This window comes from Zingiber officinale, chromosome 5B (assembly GCF_018446385.1).
Source record: "Zingiber officinale cultivar Zhangliang chromosome 5B, Zo_v1.1, whole genome shotgun sequence".
NCBI classification, from domain to species: domain Eukaryota; kingdom Viridiplantae; phylum Streptophyta; class Magnoliopsida; order Zingiberales; family Zingiberaceae; genus Zingiber; species Zingiber officinale.
Genome location: NC_055995.1, coordinates 20,100,450 through 20,115,547, shown reverse-complemented (window position 1 = coordinate 20,115,547; position 15,098 = coordinate 20,100,450).

Here is a 15,098-nt window from a genome sequence, read left to right as displayed (position 1 = left end):
TCACCGTCTCTCTCCCTCCATCCCTCTGCGTGGTGTTATAAACTTGAAAGAAATATGAACCCTGCGCTTGCCATTACTGCTCGTGCTGGTTGGCGGGATTGCAATAGACCAGTTAGGTTTATGGCATAATGGCGTAAGAGTTGCTAAAGGAGACCAAGGGCAAATTAAGTTAAGAACGTCGGCCGAGAAGGACAAACTTCTTGTAAGAGGGAAATTAGTAGAAGCACACATTTAAAGATTTAGACATGTATGTATTGATTTTTTTACTGTAAATTAGGGTATTGATGGTAAATAAAAATGACAGTATTGGTGGGAAGGGTGGCGGCAAAAAGTGTTGTTATGGTTTATTTTGGTTGTGTGGGGAATAATATTCAGCAACACATGAATTATGATGTAATAGAAGACTTAATCGATTTAAATCATGTTAGTTTCTGACGTTGATAGTTAAGTTAGGCTAAAAATTATTTATTTTTGGTTTAGGGTTTAGTCAGTGGTGGTCCTAGTTTACAAGAAGTATATGCTTCAAAAGGGGCCTGATATCATCGATATCAGGCCCACCTTGGGTCTGATATCGATAAAGTGTTATGTGGTTAAAACTTTGCTTTTACATCAGATCCTTCCTAGTTTGAGCAAAATTACAATTTAACTACAGCAATAGATTATGTAGTTGCAAATTTACTAAAATAGTTTGTAATTTATTTATCAGGGATGATCATATAACTGAAGAAATTCTCTATGAGATATGGAATACTCTTGATGCAAATTCTAGCATTGGACATGCAGCTAATGTATCCAGAACAAATATTCTATCATGTTCACAGTATAGTTGTGTGCCTAACACAAATAGAAATACAAACAGTAATTTCACATTTGATCTAAATGAAGAAGCTAGTATTCAAGAAGATGAGGTTCTGAACCCGTGTGCAACACTTGTTGATTACTATAAGCCTACTTGGAGTGAGGAGGAAGGGTATTATAACCGAAATGGAGAGGAAATGCAATGCAATACAGATGTACTAGAATTCTTTGCTGATGATATGCAGATTGAACAATATGAAATATCTCAAGAACAGTACAGTGACTTAGAGGAGGAGTTCCCAATAGCTGATGATCCATATATTCTAAATTCTCGATTGCTCCAAAGGCCAATTGAAGAGGCAACAGATCTGCATGAATTTTTTGTAGGACAGATATTTCCGTCTCGACAAGAGTTCAAGAATGAACTTGTGAAGCATGCCATGGTTAAACATATGAGAAATAACCCAGTTGACACTCAGAAAAATAAAGTAAAACATGTCTGCTTCAATCAACCGTGTAAGTGGAGAGTAGTTGCCCGGGGGGATGTAGAGTTCATTGTTACGAAATATATAAAGGAACACCAATGTGGCACCATTAGGGAAAGTGATGATCATCAAGCATGCTCTTCATCCTTTGTAGCTTCTTTTGTTGAAGAGCAATTTCTTGCTAATGAACAATACAAGCCAAGTATGATTATAGCAAATATAAAAGCCAGGTTCGGAGTGACCATATCCTACAAAAAAGCATACATAGCTCGAGAGAAAGTGATGAAGAAGGTTGTTGGAGATTATGACCAAGCATATAGAGATCTTCCACTATATCTGCGTGAGTTAAGAGTCAGGGATCCTGAAACCTATGTGGCACTACACATGAATGGGGTTAATCAGTTCCAACGTTGTTTTTGGGGTTTTGGAGCTTATAGAAGAGTATTCAGGTCTTATCTTCGTAAATTAATTGAAATTGATGTCACACACCTAAGAGGCAAATATCCAGGTGTGTTGTTGATGGCTACATCAATAGATGCTAATGACAATGTCCTCCCAGTAGCCTTTGGAATCGCTGAAGTTGAATGTGGGTCTGCATGGGAGTGATTTCTGGATCATACGAAGAGATTCTTTAATGTTGATACAGAGTCAATGAGTATAGTATCAGATAGACATCGTGACATTATAGCAGCAGTTAGGATAGTCTACCCTACTGCCCATCATGCTTTTTGTTGCCACCACATGTCTTGCAATATGGTAACAGATACTGGCAGTAGGTCAGGTTTAGGGTTGTTTTGGGCAGCAGCTCGAGCAAACACAATACTACAATATGATCTCATAATGCAGTCCATGCTTGAAAAACATCCAGATGCTCATAAGTGGCTTCAGAACATTGACCCTAAAAGATGGGCTAATGCACACTTTAATTGGAGAAGGTACACAATGCTAACCACCAATTGTGTAGAGAGTTTAAATGCTTTGTTCAAGGAGACACGTGAACTTCCGATAAATAGGTTAATTGATAATACCAGAAGAAAGGTAGCTCAATGGTTCTTTAACCGTAAGGAGGAAGCGTCGAAATGGCATGTTACGTTGCCACCTCATGCTACCAAAGAAATGGAATCAAGGAGGGAGAAAGCTAGACGATATAAAGTCCACCCCTACTCTCAATCCGAAATGGAAGTAGAGACATGGGGTGCTTCATACATTGTTAATTTGGAGAGAAAATATTGTAACTGTGGGGAGTTTCAAATTTTAGAATTGCCTTGCTCACATGCAATTTCCGTCATAATTCACAGGAACATGGATACACTCCCATATTGTGAGCATTATTTTCATTCACAGAATTAGAAAATGACATACATGAATCGTATTTACCCTTGTCGAAGTAAGGAATTTTGGCCTAGGGGAGTCAACAACATTATAGTGCTATATCCCCGTAGCCTTGTGCAGCCTGGTAGGCGAAAGAAGGCAAGGATCGAGTCGAAACATAATGGGAAGGTAAAAATCAAATGCAGCAGATGTAAAAAACTGGGTCATAATCAGAGGACATGTAGAATGCCGCCAACCCCTGGTTTTTGATTGAATTGTAAATTGGAGGAGTTGAGCCATATGTTTTGTATGAAGTACATATATAGGATTGTAAGAAAAACAGTTGTGGAAAGTGATGTTTCTGTTATATAGGTTTATGGAGTATTTATTTTGTGTTACAGTGTTATTGTAGGTATGAGAAGTGTAAACCATCACTTGCAAGGCAGAAATAATACTTCACACCATATCTCCATTGTGTAAAATAAAAATGCGATACATTTCAATTCAACATGAAGGGGTTCATAATTTCAAAGTCACGTAAATATGTGGTGAAATATAAATGAGATAAAACTCGCACAAAGGGATTGTTGTAATCCTTGCAAAATAAGATAGGACAGCATTTCTCGGTCATTGAAAAATAAAAGAGGTGCACTGCTCCGTGGCAAATAGCACAGAGCTATACCTTCTTAGACGGGGTATAAATATGTTTTGACACCATATACCATCTCCCCAAAGAAGAATAGAGGAACGTTATTTCGTAAATCTTATCGCTGGGTTTTGACAAACCCATCGATGACCCACACTCGATTGGACCCATTTTAGTTCGAGTGGTAATGGAGTTGCAAGGACTCAAATCTGGCAACCTTATTTAAACCTCTATAGTGCTGGAAAAAATAAATATAATTAGCCCGCTGGGCTCGATATGCTCAATATCGCCCAACGTGCTGATATGAGTGCATATCAAGCCCAACGGGTCCGGAATCGATCGTTTACAAAGCTTGATTCTAATTCCCTAATATAAACTCCAAACATTCTAATAGTCTTAAAAAAAAAATAAGATCAATTTTAAAAGTCCCTTCCATAGGGTTGAAAAGAAAAGTTGTGCACTGTCCCGTGCCAATACAGGGGTATAAATACGTTTGACACTAGATATACCTTCTCCCGAACTTCACAGTGAACGTGATTTCAGAGGGGCATCAGTGGGTTTTGGTCAAAACCCACCGATGGACCCAGACACCTATGATTTGACCCATTTCAGTGGTATGAGTTGCAGGACTCCAAATCGCTAAATCGTTATTTAAATCTCTATAGGTGCAGAAAAATAAAATATAATCAGCGCCGGGCCTGATATGCCCAATATCGTGCCCAACGCTTGATATGAGTGTATATCAGGCCCAACGTGGGTCTGGTATCGTATCATTTCATAAAACATTAAATCTAACTCCCCCTAATATAAACTCCAAACATTCTAACAGTGTCCTGATAAAAAAAATAAATAACATCAATTTTAAAAGTCTCCTTTAGAAAAGTTGTGCACTGTTCCGTGCCAAATGGCACGGAGCAATATCTTCTTATAAATGGAGTATAAATATGTTTTGACACCAGATTTACCTTCTCCCCAGTCAGAACTTTACAGGGAACGTGATTTCAGGTAAATCCAGGTAGGGGAGGGCCATAAGTGGGTTTTGGTCAAACCCCACTGATGGACCTAGACACCTCTGATTCGACTCATTTCAGTTCGAGTGGTATTCTGGAGTTGCAAGGACTCCAAATCTGCTGGAAAATCGTTATTTAAAGCTCTATAGGTGCAGGGGAAAAAATAAAATATAATCAGCTTACTAGGGAGAAGGTATATCTGGTGTCAAAACGTATTTATACCACAATTATAAGAAGGTATTGCTCCATGCCAGTTGGCACGGAATAGTGCACAGCTTTTCTGAAGGGGACTTTTAAAATTGATGTTATTTATTTTTTTCATCATGACATTGTTAGAATGTTTGGAGTTTATATTAGGGGAAGATAGATTCAAGCTTTATGAAACGATACAATACCAGGCCCATGTTGGGCCTGATATGCACTTATATCAGGCCCACGTTGGGCCTGATATGCACTCATATCAGGCCCACGTTAGGCCTGATATTGAAGCATATCAGGCCCAACGGAGGCTGATTATATTTTATTTTTTTTCCTGCACCTATAGAGCTTTAAATAACACTTTTCCAGCAGATTTGGAGTCCTTGCAACTCCAGAATACCACTCGAACTGAAATGGGTCGAATCAGAGGTGTCTAGGTCCATCAGTGGGTTTTGACCAAAACCCACTGATGGCCCTTCCCTACTTGGATTTACCTGAAATCACGTTCCCTGCACCTATAGAGCTTTAAATAACGCTTTTCCAGCAGATTTGGAGTCCTTGCAACTCCAGAATACCACTCGAACTGAAATGGGTCGAATCAGAGGTGTCTAGGTCCATTAGTGGGTTTTGACCAAAACCCACTGATGGCCCTCCCCTACTTGGATTTACCTGAAATCACGTTCCCTGTGAAGTTCTGACTGGGGAGAAGGTATATCTGGTGTTAAAACGTATTTATACCCCATTTATAAGAAGGTATTGCTCCGTGCCAGTTGGCACGGAACAGTGCATAACTTTTCTGAAGGGGACTTTTAAAATTGATGTTATTTATTTTTTTTCATCAGGACACTGTTAAAATGTTTAGAGTTTATATTATGGAGAGATAGATTCAAGGTTTATGAAATGATACGATACCAGGCCCACGTTGGGCTTGATATGCACTCATATCAGGCCCACGTTGGGCCTAATATTGAAGCATATCAGGCCCAACGGAGGCTTATTATATTTTATTTTTTCCCTACACCTATAGAGCTTTAAATAACGCTTTTCCAACAGATTTAGAGTCCTTGCAACTCCAAAATACCGCTCAAACTGAAATGGGTCAAATCAGAAGTGTCTAGGTCCATCAGTGTGTTTTGACCAAAACCCACTGATGGCCCTCCCCTACTTTGATTTACCTAATATCACATTCCCTGTGAAGTTCTGACTGGGGAGAAGGTAAATCTTGTGTCAAAACGTATTTATACCCCATTTATAAGAAGGTATTGCTCCGTGCCAGTTGACACGGAATAGTGCACAACTTTTCTGAAGGGGACTTTTAAAATTTATGTTATTTATTTTTTTCATCAGGACACTGTTAGAATATTTGGAGTTTATATTAGGGGGAGATAGATTCAAGCTTTATGAAACGATATAATACTAAGCCCACGTTTGGCCTAATATGCACTCATATCAGGCCCACGTTGGGCCTGATATGCACTCATATCAGGCCCAACGGTGGCTGATTATATTTTAATTTTTTCCCTGCACCTATAGAGCTTTAAATAACAATTTTCCAGCAAATTTGGAGTTCTTGCAACTTCAGAATACCACTCGAACTGAAATGGGTCGAATCAGAAGTGTCTAGGTCCATCAGTGCGTTTTGACCAAAACCCACTGATGGCCCTCCCCTACTTGGATTTACCTGAAATCACGTTCCCTGTGAAGGTCTGACTGGGGAAAAGGTATATCTGTTGCACCCCGTGGTAGTTTTGATGTGATCAACCAAGTTAGTTAGGTCCTGTGTTTTGTCTGAACCCTGTGTCTGAGTGTGCAGGAACTTAGGAGCACAGGAAGTCGAGCGGAAGACGCAGCTAGCGAGAAGGACGGCACGGGAAGGGAGCCGACGGGCTCAGTGCGTCCGAAGGATGAAAGAGCTGCGGAAGAGTACTCCAGTGAAGCGAGAGCGCGTGCATTTCTGAGGGACGAGAAGTTGGACTGAAAGCTTGCTCGAGAAGGCCGAAAATTGGGTTCGGGTGAGCCCTATTCCGGATGGCCGGAATCACCCAAGTGAGGGAAGTCGGAGCGAACGGCTTGGATGAAAAGTCAACTGGAAGTTGACTTTAGTCCGGTCGCCCTGATCGGTCTGGTCTATCCGGGGTACCCTGGCGAGGTGCCCCTGTGCGAAGGCAGTTCGATCGGCCGGAACCCTTCGATCGCTTCGACCGAATCAGTCTATCCAGAGACCAAGTCGAGCAAACTAATCGGGCCAACTCAGCATAAGAGATCAGGATGATCGGTCGATCGAACAAAGGATCGACCGAACCCAAGCTCGATCCACAGATCGCACTGACGCCGAAGTCAGTAAAGCAGTTCGGGTCGACAGAACTCGGGATCATCGACCGATCCTCTCGAGTCAAACTTGATCCCGAAGGATCGGGTGAACCGATAAGCTCGAGTACCCCTATATAAAGAGGGTCTCGGGTAGCTTTAGAGGATAACGATTTTAGAACGAAATACAACTCCTGTACTCTCATTTCCTAAGCAACAGTTCTGTGCTCTTCAAGTGTAAAAGGCTACTCCGCCTTCAGAGAAGGAGACTTCTTTTAGTGCACTCTTTTACTGTCTTGGATTAACAACCTTCTTGGTTGTAACCAAGTAAATAGCTGCGTCTTATATTTCTATTTATGTTAATTCTGTTGAATTTCATAACTGTTGCTTTATTATTTAAGTTGAAAGCCTTGAGGAGGGTTTAGTTTTTATTGCAGGCAATTCACCCCCCCTCTTGCCGGTCTCCGCTGCACCAACAAGTGGTATCAGAGCCCAACAGCCTCAGAGGGACTAACCGCCATCTGAAGCACAAAGATCTTAACAATGGCCGGCGCAAACATCCATCCCCCGAAGTTCGACGGAGATTTCACAACATGGAAGCGAAAGATGGAGTTATTCTTTAAAACAGATTTTGATATATTAATTACTATGAAATATGGTTTTGCAGCTCCTAAAGACAAAGAAGAAAACACGTGGAGCAAGAAGGAGCAAGCCGACTTCGTTGCCAATGAGAAAGCGGAATTCCACCTCCTCAGTGTTCTGCCACCTCAGGAGGTAAGCTGAATCGGAAGTTACGACTCCGCGAAAGATCTCTGGGAGAAATTCCTGGAGCTTCACTGTTAGGATCGATGATCGCGGCTAGAGGGGGGTGTGAATAGCCACCCCAAATTGATCGTTTCTTTCTACAAATCAAGGTTAGTGCAGCGGAAATAAACACAAGAAACGACAACGGAGAATAGCAAACCTCAAACTCGTCGATGCAACAAGGTTCGGAGATGATACTCCTACTCCTCGGCGTGTCCGTAAGGTGGACGAAGCCTATCAATCCGTCGGTGGATGAGACCCCGGAAAACCGGCTAATAACAACTCCTTCTGGGTGGAGAAACCTCGCCACAATAACTTGCAACAACAAGATAGAAATACAGCAAGAAATACAAACAATATGAATGTAAAACACCTTGCTTGCCTTCGACTGGTTTCCGTTGACGAAGCAGCAACTTCACGGAAGAACAGCAGCAGCTGACCAGCCGGGGAAGTTCACACGAAGCTTCACGAAGCAGAGAGCTCAGCAAAGCTCAAGTGCAGCAAGAAGCAGAAGCAACAAGGAAGAAGTAACATTTAGAACAGTAGCTCCTCAACCCCTTTTATAACCTGCGAAGAAGACACAGAAGAAACTAGTCGCTACGTTAACGGTTAGACGGACCGATCAGCCATCCCGATCGGTCCACGGGTCCCGACGGTCACAAGACCGATCAGTCCTTCCCCGATCGGTCATGGACCGATCAGTCCTTCCCGATAGGTCCCATGACCGATCAGACCTTCCTCCCAAGGTGATCTCTTCCGATCGTCTCCCGATCGTACCGCACCGATCAGAACTTCACCGTATTCTCATCGATCGATCACCGATCAGCCTCACGACCGATCGATAAACAATGTATCGCTTGACCGATCGGTCACCGCACGATCGATAACCCAACAGACATCGATCGGTCACTGACGATCCAGTGCTTAGAGCTCCCCTAAACCCTACTTGGTCCCGAGAACGAGCTACCGAGCCCCTCCGACTTCCTCGGTCCAGAGAACGAGCTACCGAGCCCTCTCCGACCATAGTCCGGAGAACGAGCCACCGAGCCCTCTCCGACTTTCCGTGCCAAGTCTCCAACTTGGTCTTCTCCGCCAAGTCTCCATACTTGGACTTTCCAAGCAAGCTTCCTCGCTTGACTTTTCACTGATGTCCGTCAACCTTGACCCATCCGATTTCCCTTCCCAGCTTCACTCACCGGGACTTCCAAACCGCCTAGCTTCACTCACTAGGACTTTCCGAATCGCCTGCTTCACTCACCGGACTTTTCTAACCGCCTGGCTTCACTCACTGGACTTTCCCACTGCTCGGCTTCACTCACCGTGACTTTCCTCTGCCTGGCTTCACTCACCGGGACTTCCACTTTCACCTAGCTTCACTCACTAAGATTTTCCCACCTGGCTTCACTCACCTTTCCGAACTGCCAACATCCCGTTAGGACTTCCCATCAAGTATCCGCCAACCTTGACCTACTTGACTCTTCTTCATTCAACCTGATCCGACCTCGATCAAGATCTCTCCGCATGGACAACTGCACCTGCATTGTCCATGTCTACATGTCTTTCTGTATTGTCAAACATCGAAACCATGACCAAGGTTTACGCTTGGTCAAGGTCAACCTTGACCTACTGGAAATTGCACCAACAATCTCCCCCTTTTTGATGTTTGACAATACATTTAAGTTAGGCTAATCCAATAGCCTCAACTTTCTTCATGTCACTAGGTAATGAAACATAAGTTACAACCTTACATTCTCCTTCTAAGAAGGCAACCTCCTTCTTAGATAATGAAGGCCTAACTTAAACCCTTCATTCTCCCCCTATTGACACACATCAACAGACTCTCCCCCTGAAGAGTAAGTTATCTTTGTTCACAACTTCACTCGTCGTGATCAACAAACTCTCCCACTAACTCCAATGTTCTTCCTTGAACATTCTCTAGACATTCTTCCCCTTTTTGACACACATCAAAAGGAGAGAATCAAGGTCAAGAGTTTCTTCCTAATGAAAGTCTCATACCTTTCATTGAAACCCTTAATTTCCCCCTTGATACTAAATTCAACAATTAGTGATAATCCCATATCACTCTTGAAAACTCCCCCTAAAAGTCAACTCCTCCTTGACTAATAGGTAAAACTCCCCCTAAAGGTCAACTCCCCCTTGACCATTGCACCAACAATGTCTTAGAGAGTTCCAAACCTTTAGAGCTCGAAAACACCACCTCCCGAGCTGCAATTTCAGGCAAACAGTCGAAATTCAGCAGGTTGGCACGCGCTGATCGGTCACCTGACCGATCAGACCTTCCCTGGATCGGTCACAGTGACCGATCCACACAGACCTGGACCGATCATGGAACCTCCTAATCGGTCCACAACCTTGATTCTGATTTCTGAATTTTTCTTCTCCCGAAATTCAGAAACCTCTAGAAAATCACAGAAAATTTCAAAAATTGTGAAATTTTGAGGATACAATTCCTCATAACATATACTATCATGGAAAAATAGTTTTCTATGAAAATAACTTCCATTTTCAAAACTTGATACAAAGTTCGAAAAACTTTGAGATAGTTCAAGTTTAACTCAACTTTGTACCAACTTGCTCAATGATGAATGCTATCACTAGAAAAGCTTCATCAAGGTTTTTCAAATCAATTTTAAAATGATTTTAAACCCTTTAATTTGGGACCACAATCTTAGGGCTAAATGTACATGACTTGTACACAAGCTTTCCCTATGATCCCCAATTTCGAATTAGGCTCATCTAGGTACAAGAACCATGCACCTTGATCCTAACTCATAATTCTAATATCTCACACTCATCTAAGGTGTATCAAACACATTCAAGTCAATTTTGATGTGAGATATGGGTTTAGGTTAGCTTAATCTAAGTTCTCATGTATTTTTCTAAACAACAATTTGATCTCCATATCAAATTGTGTTTCTTATCCTTAAATCAAGTTAATTGATCATTAATGCACAAGGTGATGACATGACATATAATTGTATCATAAATGGAAGCATGTGTCAATGTCATGATGTCATGGTATAAAGTATGAAACTTAAATAAAGCATGACATTTAACTAACCAAAGCATTATCATGACATTTTAAATGATCATGAATTAAATATGATGTCATGACATGACACATGACAAGCAATATATGGCAAATAACATGTCAAGGTATAGAAAATACCTAATTCTAGCCTTAGTTACCATTTTTGATAATTTTGATCATTTTGCCATAAATTCTATATTCCTAAGTGTAATAGACCTAAAATCACATACCAAGGATGTTTAGATCACTATGTGCCAATTAAATTGACCTAAGAGAACTCCTCAAATGTGATTGGCACATCCTAATCACCTTAGGAATAATTTTCAATTTCATTTTCAAGGCTTGATTGCACCTTGAAAATTCCTAAAGTGCCACCTTTCTCCATGATTAGGTTAACTACCTATTCAAGTAAGGTTGGCACACCCTAACTCATCTAGCGTGATGAAATCACGCTCCTAGGAACCCAATACCTATTGGAGCTCATTGGGTTCACTAAATATTCACTAGGGATGACTTCCCTAGCAACCCTTCTAATGACCCTCCTAGGCTTTAAAGCCTTGGTCATTTGGGACTCATCAAGATCAACTCTAGGGGTGACTCCCCTTGTGACCTTGGTGATGGTCTTTCTAGCCCTAGATTTTGTTCCATAATCGAATGGAACATTATGATAAGTGGGCTTGACCACTTGGGACTTAGGTTTGTGACCCAAACCTTTCTTGTCCTTGGACATTGGTTTTTGACCCCTAAACCCTAGAGATGACTTCTCCAAGTTCTTAAGAGCCTTTTCCAAAGTATCAAGTCTTGACCTCAAGACTTGATTTTCCTTCTCTAATGCCTCAATTTTTCATTTTTCATTTTTCTTTGAGGTATTCCTAGGCATGTGTCTAGTTGTTTTGGGATTTCTACCTAAATTATCCTTAACCTTAGATGAGTTGATCCTAGGGTTGGTTTTCCTAGTGTTATCCTTATCTAGGCTCACATGTTTGGCACCTAAGCATGTGTATCGATTTCTATTGTTATCATGCCTATCATTATTAGCAATTGCAATCAAACTACTAGCATGCATCTTACTAGTATTGCAATAATGAGCCTTAAAGGTTACCTTAGGGTTTGCCTTAGCTCCCCTTATCGATGTGCTTGGTTTCTTGTCCTTGTGAGGTTGCCTCCCCCTCGGACATTGGCTCCGATAATGTCCCCTTCGCTTGCATTGGAAGCACACCACGTGCTCCTTGCTCTTGCGTATCGGGACTCCGGCTTCCTTGATCTTTGGCGTCGGTGGAGTCTTCCTAATCCTCTTTGGACACTTACTCTTGTAGTGCCCAAATTCCCTACACTCAAAGCACATTATGTGTAATTTGCTAGAAACTAAATGGCTTGAGTTACCTAGAGTTGAGGATGGATGAACGCTCTCTCCTTCATCCCTTCCGGAGGTAGACGCCTCTTCTTCTTGCTCCGAACTTGAAGAAGAACTCTCCTCCTCTTCTTCTTTAGATGTTGAGTGGCCCTCAACTTCTAAATTCATCCCTCCATGATGTGAACTCCTTGGCTCACTTGACTCCTCTTCATGACTTGAAGTGGAGTTCTCCTCATGGAACTTTGCCAAGTTGTTCCACAACTCCTTGGCATCGTTATATCCACCTATCCTACACAAAATGTCATTAGGTAATGAAAATTCAAAAATTTTCGTTACCTCATCGTTGATTGTGGATTGGTGGATTTGCTCCTTGGTCCACTCCTTCTTCTCTAGGGTTTCTCCTTTCTTGTCCGTCGGAGGCTTGAAACCTAATTGGACACAACTCCAATTCTCAAGATTAGTCATAAGAAAATATTTCATTCTTACCTTCCAAAACGCGAAGTTGTCACGATCGTAGAAGGGTGGAATGGTGATGTCTTCTCCGAGTTGATCCATCTCTAGCTTGTGCTCCCTCGGGTGTTAATCCGGCGAAGAGCGACCTCGCTCTGATACCACTTGTTAGGATCGATGATCGCGGCTAGAGGGGGGGTGTGAATAGCCGCCCCAAATCGTTCGTTTCTTTCTACAAATCAAGGTTAGCGCAGCGGAAATAAACACAAGAAACGACAACGGAGAATAGCAAACCTTAAACTCGTCGATGCAACAAGGTTCGGAGATGATACTCCTACTCCTCGGCGTGTCCGTAAGGTGGACGAAGCCTATCAATCCGTCGGTGGATGAGACCCCGGAAAACCGGCTAATAACAACTCCTTCTGGGTGGAGAAACCTCGCCACAATAACTTGCAACAACAAGATAGAAATACAGCAAGAAATACAAACAATATGAATGTAAAACACCTTGCTTGCCTTCGACTGGTTTCCGTTGACGAAGCAGCAACTTCACGGAAGAACAGCAATAGCTGACCAGCCGGGGAAGCTCACACGAAGCTTCACGAAGCAGAGAGCTCAGCAAAGCTCAAGTGCAGCAAGATGCAGAAGCAACAAGGAAGAAGTAACATTTAGAACAGTAGCTCCTCAACCCCTTTTATAACCTGCGAAGAAGACACAGAAGAAACTAGTCGTTGCTACGCAACGGCTAGGACGTGGACCGATCAGCCATCGACGGTCACAAGACCGATCAGGCCCTTCCCGATCGGTCATGGACCGATCAGTCCTTCCCCGATCGGTCCCATGACCGATCGGACCTTTCCCTCCCGAAGGTGATCTCCTTCGATCGTCTCGATCGGTCTGCGGACCGATCAGAACTTCACCGATTCATCTGCTGACCGATCAGATAAGCAACAGAATGCTTCTGTTTGGTTACTGATCGGTCACCAGACCGATCAGATAACCCAACGTATCACTGGATCGGTCACCAGACCGATCCAGGTTTAGAGCTCCCAGCCCTAAACCCTACTTGGTCCTGAGAACGAGCTACCGAGCCCTCTCCGACTTCGTCCGGTCCAGAGAACGAGCTACCGAGCCCTCTTCGACCACAGTCCGGAGAACGAGCTACCGAGCCCTCTCCGACTTTCCGTGCCAAGTCTCCAACTTGGTCTTCTCCGTGCCAAGTCTCCATACTTGGACTTTTCCCGTGCCAAGCTTCCTGCTTGGACTTTTCACCAGATGTCTGGTCAACCTTGACCCATCTGGATTTCCCTTGCCTGGCTTCACTCACCAGGACTTCCAAACTGCCTAGCTTCACTCACTAGGACTTTCCGAACTGCCTGGCTTCACTCACCAGGACTTTTCCAACTGCCTGGCTTCACTCATCAGGACTTTCCCACTGCCTGGCTTCACTCACCAGGACTTTCCCTCTGCCTGTCTTCACTCACCAGGACTTCCACTTTCACCTAGCTTCACTCACTAGGATTTTCTGACTGCCTGGCTTCACTCACCAGGACTTTCCAAACTGCCTAACATTCCAGTTAGGACTTCCCAGTCAAGTATCCGGTCAACCTTGACCTACTTGACTCTTCTTCATTCAACCTGATCAGACCCTGATCAGTACCTCTCCGCATGGACAACTGCACCTGCATTGTCCATGTCTACATGTCTTTCTGTATTGTCAAACATTGAAACCATGACCAAGGTTTGCGCTTGGTCAAGGTTAACCTTGACCTACTGGAAATTGCACCAACATTCACGAGGGTACATCCGAAGCAAAGCTAGCTAGGCGCGACATCCTCCGGAACCAGTTGACGAACCTCCGCATGAACCAAGGCGATAAGGTAGCGCAGCTCCAAGCAAGGATCAAAGAACTGATCACGCAACTAACCAACCTTGGAGAAGAAGTAACGAACCGGGATTCCATCCGATACGCTCTCAACGTCTTCCCGAGGACTCCAGAATGGGCATCCTTAGTAGATGCGTACTACATCTCTAAGGATCTTGAGGTAAGTAGTTTAGAAAATTTGCTTTCAACTTTCGAACTTCACGAATCTCGAATTACAGAAAATCAAGTAGAAAAGTCGAACCTCAACATTGCCCTACGAGATGAAAAGGACGATCCCGACTCCGAAGCGACGATTGACGAAAATGAAGCTGCGTTAATGGTAAAACGATTTAATAAGTTTTTTAAATCTAACCAATTTAGATCGCAGTCAAGTAAACATCGTCAAAAGAGAAGGACAATCCGTTGCTACAATTGCAACGAAGATGGGCATATCAAGGAGGACTGCCCAAAATTGAAGTGCAAGCAAAAGGAGAAGACAAAGACCAATTACAAGAAACCAAATTCCTCCAAGCACAAAAATCTGAAGGCGACATGGGACGACCCTTCATCCTCCGAGTCAGAAGTCGAAGAATTCTCGGGACTAGCATTGGTGGCCAACCACCTCTTTGAAGATAACTCAGACTCAGAGATGAGCATTGATCAAGGGGGAGAGACAGAAGAGGAAAGCTGCGATGAAGGGGGAGCTACTGACAAACAGGTAAGTAAGGTACGTGCCCTAAACCCTAAACAGTCTTTTGAGTTTATTAAAGCTTTATCTAAAGATCTATTCAAATCAGAAAAAGAAATTGCTAATTTAAA